The sequence below is a fragment of the Eupeodes corollae genome, chromosome 2 (genome assembly GCF_945859685.1).
Source record: "Eupeodes corollae chromosome 2, idEupCoro1.1, whole genome shotgun sequence".
In the NCBI taxonomy this organism is placed as follows: Eukaryota; Metazoa; Arthropoda; class Insecta; order Diptera; family Syrphidae; genus Eupeodes; species Eupeodes corollae.
In genome coordinates, this window is record NC_079148.1 from 88,973,752 (window position 1) to 88,988,679 (window position 14,928).

Consider the following 14,928-nt stretch of genomic DNA (forward strand, 5'->3'; position numbering starts at 1 on the left):
AAAAGACTTTAGATGGCATAGGCAGAGATCGAACCTAAGACCTGTGGCATGACAGTCTAATGCACTAACCATCATGCCACGGGTACTACGATTTTATTATAGCATTTTCAAAAAAAAAAGTTATTTAGCGGTACCCATAGTAAGTAAAATTTTTTTAACACAAAATAATTTTAAATTAACAATTCCATCTTATATAATAAATATAATCACAATATAATAAAAAAAATTCCATTCAAGATATCGATGACTGCATCCAAATCCATGAAAGTAACACCAAAATGACTAACCCGGAATTCTTTTAGGATTTGACATCTGGCAATGAAATTATATATATCCTTCTCCTTAAGGTTTGCAAAGATCACACAAAATTTGGAAGGTCCGGTCGATGTGGTATAAAGATTAAATTGATAATTTCGCCTCTTGTTTTAAATATAACGTTCATCATGTTGACTGAAAATCTGTTTTGAGAGTACTTCAGTTCTTAAAGGTCGAAGTTCAGTTTGCTGTAGATCATTCTGTATTGTGAGGATTGTGCTTCCGTTTTAAATTGTTCATAATAAGTGTGGCTTATTCTCTCAAGGATCCCATTAAATATGTTACTTAGGTCCATAGAACTTATTTCGGATGAAATTTGGTAGTTTTCACCAAGAACATTTGCCAGCTGCTTCCACTTCATGACAAGATTTTCCCTAGTAGTTAAGGTGTGCTGCAGTATTTGTTTTAGCTACCTTCCCTCATCCATCTCCAATATTTTAATAATAAATTCAAAATGCATCTTAAGATTGTCCAAATATAACGAGGGAACAGTTGTTTCTAAATGCAGCATATAGTTTGGTGTGCAAAATGGTAATCGAAAAATCCTTTTTAAAAAATACCTCAGAAACCTTTCGACTTCTTCGAATTCCTAAAAACCCCCAAACTTGTGCCCCATAAAGCAGTATGGAGGTAGCAGTCGCACGAAAAATTTGAAATTTTGAACTATGATCAATGTATTTATTATCAATGCATCGGTTCCACACTGAAGAAACTGCTCTTTTGGAATCGGCCAGTTTTTTTGGAAAATGTTTTCTCATGCTGAGGTTTGCAGTGACTATCACCCCTAAGTATTTATACTCCAGCACTATTGTAACATATTCTCTTGATATCTCCATTTTTCATTGTTTGCGTGCTTACCACCTCCTTCCCCAAAGATCATAATTTTAGATTTCTCTAGATTGATGGACAAATTCCAAAGTTTACAGTAGCTTTCAAGACGGTTCATCGTTCGCTGCATACCTTCAACAGATTCAGACAAAAAAAACTATGTCATCAGCAAACATTAAAGCAAGTATTCGCATGTTTCGAAACTGGATTCCTCCACCGGTCGCTTCTATGATATTATTTATAAACAAGATGAAGAATAGAGTGATTAAGACGCATCCTTGTTTTACTCCCATTTGTGTTGTAAACTCCTCGGAAACAAACTTGCCATCCCATACATACGCCACATTGTTCTCGTACATTACTTTTAATAGAACTACAATTTTGGAAGACATTCCCAATTTGTAGAACTTATAAAAGAGTGCGTCACGTGCGATTGTATCGAAAGCTGAACAAAAAAGCATACACTTTTTTCTTCCTTCGTTTGAAGCTTTCCTTAACATAAAAGATTGTAAATAATTGATCTAAGGTCGAGTAGTTTCTCCTAAGCCCAGCTTGAAATTCGCACAGTATTTCCTTGTAATTTACCCTCTGCGTAAGCCTATTAAAAATAAGAGCACTTAATAACTTCGCCGATGTATTCAGAATTTCTGGATTATCGTATGATCCTTTTTTGTGCAGTGTATACATAATTGCCCTTTTAAAGCTTGCAGGAAAAGTTGCTGTCTCAAGTATAATATTATATTCTTTTGTTATGGCGACTACGAATTATAGAATTTCGCTGGTACTCAGTCTCAGTCAGGAGCTTTTCCCGTCTTAGATTTATCTATTACGTTCTGTACTTCATCAGTTGTAAACAACATATCTAAGTATTCAATACTAAAAAAAGGGGCTGGATAGTGCGTAAGCGGAGAGAATATCGGAGTGTTGAGTAGGCTCTTAAAATGCTCACGGAGCTCAAACACATGCAACGTTGCTAAAATTGTGTTGGTTCTTACAGTAAAAGTTTAAGCGGCTGTCCAAAAACCTGAAGAAGATTTTGATGAATTCAAGATAGCAACATTTTTTCCTCCAGTTGTTTCCTCTTGGATAGACAGAGTTTCTTAAAGCTTTTATAAGCTGATGTGTACATAGTTTTAAAGAGATCTGTATTGTGCTTTATTTGGACCCCCAGGAATGAAAAGGATTTTCGTCTGGCTTTCCGGCACTCAGCATTCAACCACTATTGTTTAGCTGTATCCTTTCGTTGTCCTTTGGTACTTTCTGGTACAGCTCCAATTATATTTTGAGTATAATCCTCCATTCGCGTTGGGATGCTCTCTTCTCTTCTTTTCTCTAGTTCCATGTTCAGATTATAGTTTTAAACGTATCTTTTCGTTATATCCTAAAAGTCTTCATAATTAAATTCCACTTTCCTGACACAAAACAATAGTCTATCACTTAGCACGCCACCGGCCGCCGCGCCGCCGTTCCACGAATAAACGTATAATCCCCATTTGTCTCTTCGTCGATTTTAAGGCAGCTATCGATATATTCGATTACAATGGATTAATGCACAAGATGTTTGGATTAGGAATGACATAAAAGTTTGGACGGGAACTTCAGAATCTTTATCTGGAAACTAAAGCTGCAGTGTGGGATGGTGACAATGGATCATATTGCTTGGACTCGCATGTGAGATCGATCGAGCCGACTCGGACTCAGTTTCATATGCAACAAAACGAGTTCACTCTCTACAGTTCTGACTCAGTGATATGAGAACGATCTCAAAGCTCTTTGTATGCACTTGCACTGTTAAAAACAGTAGTTTATGTGCTGTCAGTCGAGTCAAGACGGAAAAATGTCTTTTGAAAGTTTTATTATAAACAATAATGCTGACCATTTTAGTGAATTTCTAGTAAAAGAACTGAAACTAAGTAAAGTTTTACTGGAGAAGTCGCAGTTACCAGTTTTAAAGAAAAAGAAAAAGAGGTGCTATGCTTAAAACAATAGATGCATTTAAAAACAGATTTGGCGAGGATATAATTGAAAAAAAAAAATACTTAAAAAGTGTCAAATATGAAGTCCCGCTTAAAAAGCAAAATAGATTCAAAAAAAAACTGGAAATAAGAAAATAATTCTGAAGGACTGGAAAAAAGAATTGCTTATTTTGATAGAGTCAGAAACTAATCCAACGCTGTACAATCCAGAACACTAAATGGCGTAAGGAAACTCATACTTACTGCTCCATAAACTTTGTGCTTCTTCTATTTCTTCAGAACTGTGTGGGAACAGGATCCAATTGTTGCGACTTGCTGTACCACCCTAGATATCGTTGATTAATTTACACTAATGATTTCACCAACACCGCTATGAAATCCAGGATCGCCTACACAACGCAGAATCCTCATTTTTTCTTGATGAGTCAACGCACCTACGCGTGTTTCCAGGGTTGGGTCCAAAACTCATCTGTCAATAATTGCACACCTGTTTCAATAAATATCTACATTTTCTCGAAAATCTTCACCAGTTAGACATCTTCTATATTCAGAAACTCGGCCATTTTGATAGTTGTTTATCAACTGAGTAAGAGAAAACCCATCCTCAACAATTTGGGAGATCGATCTCATACAATCAAGCCTTTGCTCATCTTTTTGCGTATCAAAACGAGAACTTTCTCACATAGAGCTTTCGTCGAGAGATCGATCTCAATACTTTGAGTTCGAACTCACAGCTATTGATCGATCTCGGCCTCTGTATTTTGTATGCTTACCACTCTAAGAAAGTTCTCAGAAAAGTAAGTAAAAAGCTTGAACTCATCTTTTTGCATATGAGCTAATATTTCGACATGGTTTGAAATGAAGACAGGGGTAAATAAAATTAGGTGGCGCAACAGTCCGTAGAGAACCAAGGCATAGTGACTTACAACTCTCAACAATTCCTCATGACAAGAATTACTGTTGGAGAATTTGTAAGTTCCTCGTAAGAGGCAGTGACCGTGAATAAACCTTTGGGTGGCACGGGCACCTCTCGCATGAAAGTCCAACGCACTAACCATCATGCCACGGGTACTACGTAAGGGGTAAGGCAAGGTTATATGCTGAGTTCAAGCTTATTTGCACTCTTTGTGGACGACATAACTGATTGTCTTTCAGAAGGAGTACAATATGCTGGTATTCTTATCAAGGCTTTCCATTTTTGTGGTTGACTTAATGTTGTTTGGGTACTCACCAGAATCGCTACAACTCATGATTAATAATTTAGGTATCTACTGTAAAACCTGGAGATTAGTTAGTTAGTCTTCACAATTCGAAGGTAATGGTTTTTTGAAAAAGTAGAGGAAGAGTAAGCAGTCATAAACGGTGTACTTGCAATAATGAAAGAAAAGAGGTTGTTAAAGAATATACCAATCTTGGTATCGATTTAACCAATTAAAACAGGATTGGAAAATATCTCGCCGGTAAATTGCAAAAAGTAAAAACTACATTTAATATCGCATGGAAAAACATCTTCAAAAATAAGCATATAGCTCACAATAGAAAATACAAAGTATTTTATCGATAGCTGAATTAAATATGTCAAAAAACCGTTGAAAATATACATTTTAATACTGGAAACGGAAATCTCTCCATCATTTAATAAAACACTGAAGTTAAATGTTGAACATATATGTAAGGTCCTTCAAATATCAGATAAGATTTTCCCAAAAATAGCATCACTGCAGGTGATACAGAGAAAATCAGGTTGGTTCAGAGAATGGCTGGAGCTAGTTGAAAAAGAAGTTATAAGTATGGCACCTGAAGACTTGGTTCAGAGAATCGCTAGAGCTAGTTGAACAAAAAGGTATAAGCCTGGCACCTGAAGACTAGGTTAGGTTATAGTGGCTGTCCAAGATGGAAACGGACACACTTAGGCCAGTTAAATGGCCCATTGTGATACCACATGAATTTTGAGGGTTCCTCCTAAGCTCAATGGAACCAGCTTGAGTCCCTTACGAAACGTGAGAAGCTGACCTGAAGACTATGCTAGGTGGCAAAAACACTAAAAACAAAAAAGGCTAGTTTAACTTTTTAGAGTTTGCCGTTCTGTTTTGAAGTGTCGAAAAGACCAATTCTGAGAAAGTATTGCTGAAAAACCACACGTCTAAAATAACACCCGTTTTATACTTAAACTTGAAAGTATCTATAGGAAAGTTTTACAGAGCAATGACTAATTTTGGCATCCTTTTCAAACTTATCTATTTGTGAAGAATGGCGATAGAGAATGCACTCTGATCTATCAAGGTCGAAAAAGATCTCACCGATGTCTTTTATGTCAACGAAAAGTTTTGCTGAATCATGTAAAGCGAATGGACATCAACGTTCCAACCCGGAAGGTCTTCAAATCCAATCCCGAGGGTCGGCGCAGTAGAGGTTATCAACCAACTTGGCATGCGAAACCGGAGGCAACTAGCTAGGAAACGAGATGGCTGAGACGCATGTTGGTTGAGGTCCAGGTCCGGCTCGGACTGTATAGAGCTGCCTTCAGTAAGTTAGTATATTTACACTAAACACAACCTGGAGCAACACTTTGAATGATATCACTAGTGGTTTTAACTGTAATGAAAGCAACTTTTTCGACAATTTTAGATAACCTGTGATCGAATTAAAGTCACATAAGGTCTTTGAACTACAAATCAATACTAGCGTTGAAGAATATGATATTTGTTAACAATCACGCAAAGATAAAAACTCGTTCCCATAAATGATTCATGAATTTCTAAAACTTTTTTATCTCATATAGGTCTATGCTCTCGTTTATTAAAACAAAGTTGTGCTAAGCTCGGAGATTTCTTAAATTGTTTCTGGAGATTAATTGTTAATAATATATTACACATATTTTTATTTAAAAGTTTTATATTTTAAAAGAATAAATAAATCGAAAACACTTAACTTAGTTAACACACGTTTTAAATAATAATAAATTAAGAATATTTACAAAAAATTATTTACACAAGATTTTAACAAAAACAATTAAAAACCTATATTGAGGAATTGTAGGTACTTTGAAATGTTGTTATGTCAGGTTTTCTATCACATCATCAATAATACGAGTAATGGTAGTTGTTTGATGAAAATTACAGGCGATCTTGCAGCCTTTAAAGCAATATTGACCATCATTGCACATGGATTTGGCTAGATCTACTTGTGCCACTCTAACAGCTCGACAATAATCCCAGCACATGAAACAGTTGGGAGTGCCTCGGCAACGGAAATACGTCATAAGTTGACCACGCCACTGAGTATCTCCTAATATCTGGGGAAAATAAAAACCACGATTAAATATATTTTAAATAATTATAAAAGATTTAGATAAATTTACCTCAGAAATACATTTCTGCCTACAGCTATGTATGACATCTTTCAATGAAGTATCGTATGCTTTGACTGATGCCACAACTTTTGCATCACAATTTTTAGTAATTTGTGAAAAACTTAATAAAAAACTTACTAAACAAACAATCTTTGCCAAATTCATTATAAAATATATTTATTTTTTGTTTAAAAGCGAATGCAAGTGAACTGAACGGAAGGCAAATGATGTATGAATGATTTCCTACGTAGATCTCCATTTTTATGTAATTTTGTCTACCTGGAGCGGAAATAGATAATAAAAAAGGACATCCGCTATGCATGCCGTAAGGGTTATTGATCATTCAAAGAGCCTGTGAAATATCAGACGTCATATAAAACTGCATAGATTTAAATTGATTGTTAATTACCTTTGTCTGTTCTCTTTCATAAGCGGGGATTTTCCCAAGAAAATATTCATTCATAATTATGACAGGGATATGGTTTAAGAACTTCTACCTGGATTTTTGTTGATAGCGCGTGCCCGGATAACGATTATCACATAATTACCTGCCTACAATTTTCATTATGAACAAAAAACAAATTGGACAGTATAACAATGAATTTTACAATCTAGGTCTTTACGAATCGTGTGATCATTGTGTCATAAAATTGACGGATTTTCATGGCTGGCGTCTTATTTATGAATGCATGTACTCGTATGTTCATGGTTCATGTAAATATCTTAAAAATGTTCGATTATCTTTCAATAAGCCGACTAAAGCATTGATAAGTCCAATGTGTATTTTGATTCGGTAAAAAAATATTTTTTGAAACTACATGAAGTTAAACAATATGAAAAATATATGAACCCGTTTTAAATGTTCTCCAAGCGGAAAAGGAAGTTCTGCTAATAATGCAGCCGATAATTGAAAGATTTTTTGTGTATTAAAAGCATACACTACAGTTATTGTGCTTTACACAGATACTTATAACGTGTCTATATGGGTTGTGTTCGACACCCCGGCTTTTATATTCCCGTTTCTCAAAACCCAGATTTTAAAAATTAGTTTTTTTTTAATCCTGCTTTTTGTAATCCCGATTGTTTATAATCCCGTTTTTTGTTTTTCCGTTTGTTATAATCCCGATTTCCTTTATCCCGTTTTTTTACTATCCCGGTTCTTAAATGAAACAACTAATTTTTATTGCAAAATCAAAGTTATAATGTAAACAAATTAAAACAGGAAAATGGTTTTCTAAAGTCATTTTATTGAAACCTTAAACAAAATATCAAAAAATAAAAACATAAAGTAAAGAAGTATTCTTTAAAAAAAAAAAGCAAACAAAACAATATCAAATCAATTAACAAAGTCAACGATACAACCGTACACAAGAGTTAGGTTTGTTGTAGGATGCATATTGTTTATACAAAAATTAATGTTTCTTTATAAAAAAACAAGAGAAATTATTATATTACTATATTCTCGTCAATTAACTTAACATCCAAACCTTTCACTTCTATTGTTATTTAGTTTAATGCACGTATTTTGTGAAAAAAGACAGGATTTGACGGGATTTAAAAAAGTGGGATTGTAATTGATCGGGATTTTAAAAGACGGGATTTCAAAAAATCGGTATTTTAGAAGACATTTTTAGGGATTTTATAAAAACGGGATTTAAGAAAGCGGGATTCCGATACGTTTCCGCCTAATATTTAAAAGTGAAGATGAATTTTTCTTAAGGGTTATCCAACAATGAATGAGTACAAAAACACTACACATCGTCCAAACCCCAAAATAATATAAATAGGCCGGTTCAGACAACATAAGGGACTTCATTTGAGTCATCTGCATTCTTTGAACGTAACTTTTGAACAAGACAACTAGTTGGTTTTTCAAGTGTCATAAACTTCGAAAGCGGAACTTTACTTCACTAATATCTACCTTTAGTTGATCGTGCAAAAACATAATTGTCTATAGGCAAGCTACAAGTACATACATCTCGACTTGTATTTTGAATAAATATTACTTAATCCTTTTAGAATTTAACAAGGCACATTTTCACATTTACATATGTAACATCAAAAGGAATCTTGTAAAAAATAAATTAATCATAGAGTAATAAAGTTAGGCTTTCAACTGGATAGTTAAGGACACTTTTTTTGACTAATTCCAGTCAACTTTCCAATAAAGTTTCCTTAATTTGAAGCAATTTTTTTGCAGTTGACCAATCAGATAATAGAAACTTGCCTTACTTTCAAATCACTTAATCTTCTGAACCTGCCCAACGTCTTTCATTTATTTATAATCTAATTTTGACATTTTTTTTCAGTCAGTGGTGGAATCGCCTAAGGTGATTTTTGATAGATGACAGTCAAAACATACGAAAAAAATGTGCTAGTCATTTCCCAACAAATATTAAAATTCTGTCGCAATATGAATAAAGCTACAAGACGCTTAATCAAACGACCGGACCTTTTTTGCGTTTAAAACAGAAAAATTATACACAGGTACACCGACAAAGTTTTCCACATTGGAAAAAAACAAGAACATTAACATAAGACATCCAATTTGGTGCATTTCTTAAGATATATAACCACTTTGAAATAAATTTTACAATATTTATTATTTATATAATGGTCTACTGATTTACGTGCAAATTGCTTTTGAGTTTATTGATTACTTCCAAAACAATGAAAAACCGTTCAGTTATAAGTGTCAGTTATAGCTTTGGTTGAAATCAATCCAGAAAACTTTTTAAATGAATAGTTGAAATAGTAGAAAATTAATTTTTTTGAACAGCTGATACTTTTGTTCTTAAGTTGCACCGAATCGTTCCACTGATTTGTGTTAAAATTTCACACAATTCACAATTAGTTTGCTGTCAGCAAAAATCAGAGAATTTTTTTCAATTACATACATTTTTAATGAAAAGACCTACCAATGAAATTCCAATGAATGGTTTCAATGATGAAAATCAATGATAATAATGTGCTGAGTTGTGGAAAAAAACAAAACATTATTGAACTTTATTAACGGCAATAGGCAGAGTTGTAAAGACGTAAAGTTTTTCGGGACTATTATTAGCTGTCATCGGTTTTTATCATGCAACATTTTGTTTCAAGATTTAAAAGAGAGTCATATTTGCAATGTTTGGTGTCAAAATGAAGCTTATGAGTTGAAGACTTTATCTACAGAACAATTACATTATTTAATTCTAAACTATTCTTTTAGTTAATTTTTTTATTTTACAATGATGAAATTGTTTTCAACGAACAGCTGATTGTTGATTTTACATTTCAGAACGTAATCGTTCGCTGAAAGTGTTCCATCTTCTTTGTATTTCCACCTGTCAGTCTTACTTTAAATGTTCGTTGGATTTTGTTCGATGCATTGTTGTTTATAGCTTTTATTGAACGTTTCTGTCATTGGATACACATTTTCTGATTGGAATCAAACATTTGTGGTTAGAGTATACCATTGAAAGTAAAAATCACCGATGGGAAGACAAATAAAATTCAATGCACTCGAAGAGGATGAATTAACTCAAAAGGTTTTTGAATTCTTTATCATTTTGTAGGGGTGTGTTCAGAAATTGCAGTATTATCTAGAATTTAAATACCTTCTCATGAAAAGACAAGTCTTTACTTAAAAAGCTTTTATAATTTTCAAAATTATACGTACCTGATCAAATCAAAAGTTTAATAATAAAATAAAATTGTATGTGCGACATACATTTAATACATTTTGATTAAAGAAAAGGAAATAATTTTGATTTTGGTTGATGATTAATGTGTGAATGACTTTTTCCACACCTATTCATCTAAAAGAATAAACTTACAGGCTGTTTAAAAAAAATAGGAGCAAATTCGTATAGAATGCCGTAACTCTATTTTATTATAGTCCGAAATTTAAATTTATCTTCACTACTAACACAAGTCGACAAGGTTTTCTTGCTGGCACGTAAATTGTACCTTCCCAATATATTTTAATGCCCTTATTTTAAATCCGACTTCAGAATTAATGTATCACCTCAGGTTTTTGATGTACTCCTTTTTTAAATTCGAAAAACAGGTATATGATGCTTCTGGAAGCTTAATTAATAAAGCATCTTTTTTTAATAAAATATTTATAAATTTTAATTCCTTTTCTTTAATATTCAGTTCCAATATTTATGTTATTTCATATTATATTTGAAAAACAACTTCAAAAATTGTTAGATTTCACTTGTCTTAAAAAAATATAAAAGAAACGCTAAACCATTTTTGCTAAATTGGTTTTAAACAACAAAAAATGGTTTGAAAGTACATTTGTTTGGTTCTTGTAACGAATTTGATCTCTAAACAATTCTAGTATATAAAGTTCTTGAAATATACAAAGAAAAATGTAAAAATAATGTTGAAAACGAGTGTTTTTTTTCAACTTGAGTAAATTAAAGCTAAAATTAGAGTTTGGATTCGAAATTAGCACTTAAAATTAAGTCCAAAATTTAAGTGTTGCTCGAAGCTTCATATAGATTCAAATAAAAACTCATAACTAATAAGTATTTCCAGAAAATATGTAAGATACTAAAATTTATTGTTAAGAGATGTTTTCAATTTTAACTTTGGCTTAAAAAAACAGTTTTTAATATTTTTTAGCATTTTAAAGGGGCATATTTTTAAAACCTTTAGTCATACAAAAATTTAAAGGTGATATTTGAATTTAGGACATCTTAATCCTTTACTAAAGTATTGCTTTGATTATTCAACAAAAAGAAATTATATTTTATCAACCGATGTAAGTGTGTTATTACACTTAGATTCTTGTATGATGCGTGTTTCGCATATATTTTTTTGAACACTTATCCCGTCAATCTCTCGGATGAACACAAATGAAATGATAAATCATCGTTTTTAAATTTTTTATTCAAGGATGAATGAAGAAACTTTAATCTGCTTTTGTTAATTGAAAACGAAATTAAAAAAATAAAATTTTGGGAGACACAATATCGCCAGGTGATAAATTGGCTGCACTTTATTACAACGGGTGAACGAGTAGTTTGGAATGCAAAGCTTGAACTATCAAGCTAGACTCTCTCAACGATTCCTTCATTTAACTTAATTCGGTTATAAGGTCTTTCCTCCACTTGAAATTGTCCGGTGGCATATTTCTTGTTTACTCGATAACACTAAAAACAATAATAAAGCAAGGCCAAGAAAAAAAGGCAGTCAAAAACCATCCAAGACAATCCTAAAATCAGAACTCTGCGGGTTGAGACTTTTTAAAGTATTTCTATTTCACACTTAGTTGTTGTTTCCCTTGTTAAAAGTTGAAATGCGTATTGAATGACCAACATAACACGACTTATATGACAACACTGTGCAAAATAATGTAGTCTCTTTCCCATATGCTTTGGAATGAATTTTTCACTTCAATTCTGGAAAGTCTAGTTTCTCATTGTCCCATTTTTGTAATTCCAATTCCAGTGTAGTCGGCTTTTGGCGTTTTGACAAGCTGTGTCATTCCATTCATTAATAAATCAAAAAAGTGGTTGACTTCTTTTTGTTTATTCACATTTTGCATTGCAAATTAGACATACCATCAATCGAATATAATTATTAAGTGAATTGTAATTATTTAAGTGAAAACAGTGAAACGTTGATTCAAATAAATAAAGTTCAAAATATAAAATATAGAGTAAGTTAGAAATGCATTGCTAGTTGTGTTTTTTGTTTTGCGTTGTTCATTTTGCAAGAATCGAAAACAGCAACCACCGGACATACACCAATTTATTTCGCATAGAGGTTGGTAATGAAAAACTCATTATTTTTAAACATGTACCAATAATAAATTACAATCTGTGTTTTGTATGCATTGATTGAAGTGCTTAAAATAAAACCAAAATAACAATGTTATCGTTTTCTTAGGAAATAATAATACCTAGGCCTGGCCTGTCTACCTAACCTAGGCTAGATGTAAGAAGCGTAGCAAATATTATGCCTATAATTCCCTTGTAGACTACTTAATAATAAACTTATATTAAATACTCAGGTAGGATGAAAATTGATTATAATAAATTAATTAAAGCGCCTTAGTTGGACCGGTTTTTATTATTGTTAAAGCAAAATACCTGCCTACATTTCAAAATAAGTCAACTTTAAAATGTATTTCTTTCGCAATATTTTACTCTTTTGTTGACTAGACAATTTATATTTATACATATCACTTCTGTATGTCGTACAAATAAAAGAAAGAAAAACAATTTAAAGCATTGTTGCCCTTAATGCAAAACTTGAAAAAATTAGAGTGAAGCGCAAGTCTAGTTGGAAGTTGATAACGCGGTAGCTACATACTACAGAGTATGTAGGTATGGGAAACAATTCGAAAGAATAATTTTCGCGGCAGTTCAGAGTAGAAACATGTCTTGGTAGGCAGTTGGAAACATAGCTTTGTGCGGTTCGAAATATATTAAGTACATTAACATAAGCTTTGAACTTTTAAGTTATGTGCCTAATTTAATTTGGTACAGCTAAAAATATTTGAAACTGAGTAGCAGTTTGAGCATCCCGCAGTACCAACTTCAATTAAAAGACCAAGCTTAGCTATTTAAATCAGCTGGTTGTTAAAAATGTTGTTATAAAAGCTTTTCACTCTTTATTTATTATTGTTTTTGACATCACAGAATTTTTTTTTGTTCATATACATAATTTTTGTACGTCAATTGTTTTCTTAATTAAATCAAAGCGATTTCTTGATCAACATTTTTAAATATGGGTTAAATTTATAGCGAAAATAGTTATTGGAGAAGATTTTTGATAGAGTCTTGCAATCAGACGTCGAACAGAAGCAAATACAAAGATTTTAATTTGCACTTGTTTTTTGAAGTTGCGTCAATCATGAAATGTTGAAAAAATCAGTTTTTATACCTTAAATTTGTGTATTGAAATAAGTCTTTGTGTTTTTACTGTGTGCAATAAGATAAAGCTTTCGTAACAATCACGAAATAAATAAACAAACATATTGCCGAGCCATTTAGGTAGTTGGGTATAAGAGGATAAACAACCATCATTCCCTGAACAAAGATTTTTAGAACTGATCAGTATTTTGGTTTGAATTCGGGATCGAATTTAGAGTTCTTTGATCGTCTGTTTAGAAAAACAAAAACAATTTTGTTCAGATAAGATGGAAACAATTATGTATGTCAGACGATTAAGCAAGGATTTTGGTGGAAGCACTATGAGTTTTTGCTATTTTTTTACCCCCGGGTCAATTTTTTAATTAAATGAAAAACATGTGCTATTGACTAAATTCAGACCCTAACCATCGAAATAATGCCTTTTGCCGAAGAAGACATGCAAATTAATGAGGATTCACGCAAGATAATGAAGGACTCATAAAATTCGTAGGAAGAATATAATATCCATAACAGAATACTAAGTGTATTGAAAGCCCATCAAAATTATTTGATTTTAAAACAATAGAATATATCTTGGGTGAATTTACCACAGAAACTGCAGGGCCAAAGACAAGGAAAACTCTAGGTTAAAAATAAAATAAATATTCCACACTTTCCAAGACATGTGTCAAGGTATTTAAGGTTAAGGAATTAAATTTTAATGAAGAAATAGAGAATTTAATAATAATAATAGTTCTATTATTATTACCCAGAGCAATTTGGGAAATACTTCAGGGATTTCTTTATATACAGCCCTTTTCTGCTATTCACGTAGATCGTATATTCGATTCAACCATTCGATGTCCTTTCACACTGCTTTGCATTCTGCTATCCATCGGGTGAACTACATTATCCAAACCAATTAGGCATTCAAATAATCAGCTGTTCCTGTAAAAATCTTGGGAATGTTGGATACATTGTTTTGATTAAACAAAAATTAAGTTTAATCAATCCACCTAAACAGAATAATGTGTGTAATTTTTGGAATTGGGCAGTATTTGACTTTTTATTCCAATTGTAAGCAGAGGAATAAGAGAATCCTCAAACAGAGAGCTTTGAAGAAATGTTAAAAAGTGTCTTCCTTCCCCTATAAATGTTAATATTCTTTTATTTATAAAACAAATGTTCTAAATTTAGTAATAAATTAGTTTTCACTTACATTTTCATTACACAAATTAACAAACCAGGCATCAAATTACCAATCCGCTGCATTTTATATGCGGATCTGAATTGTATAGAATTAATGCATTCACGTGAATACAAGAATACCGCGCAGTATTACCGACGTTACTAACATGCACAGATTCACTTCGAATGAATAGCAGAATAATGATTAGTGAAAATTCAAGTCGCACTTAATTATTGGTACAGCAAGCTTTTAAACTTTGAAGCAACATTTTGAGCCTTGGAAACACGCTATTTTGTTATTTTTTTTGTTGTATCTAGTATTTGCATTAATTTACTATCAAACATAGTTTGTTTGATTAAAATAAGTTTTTCAGATTTAAAGAAAAACAAAATTTTGAAGTTAGAAAACTCCCTA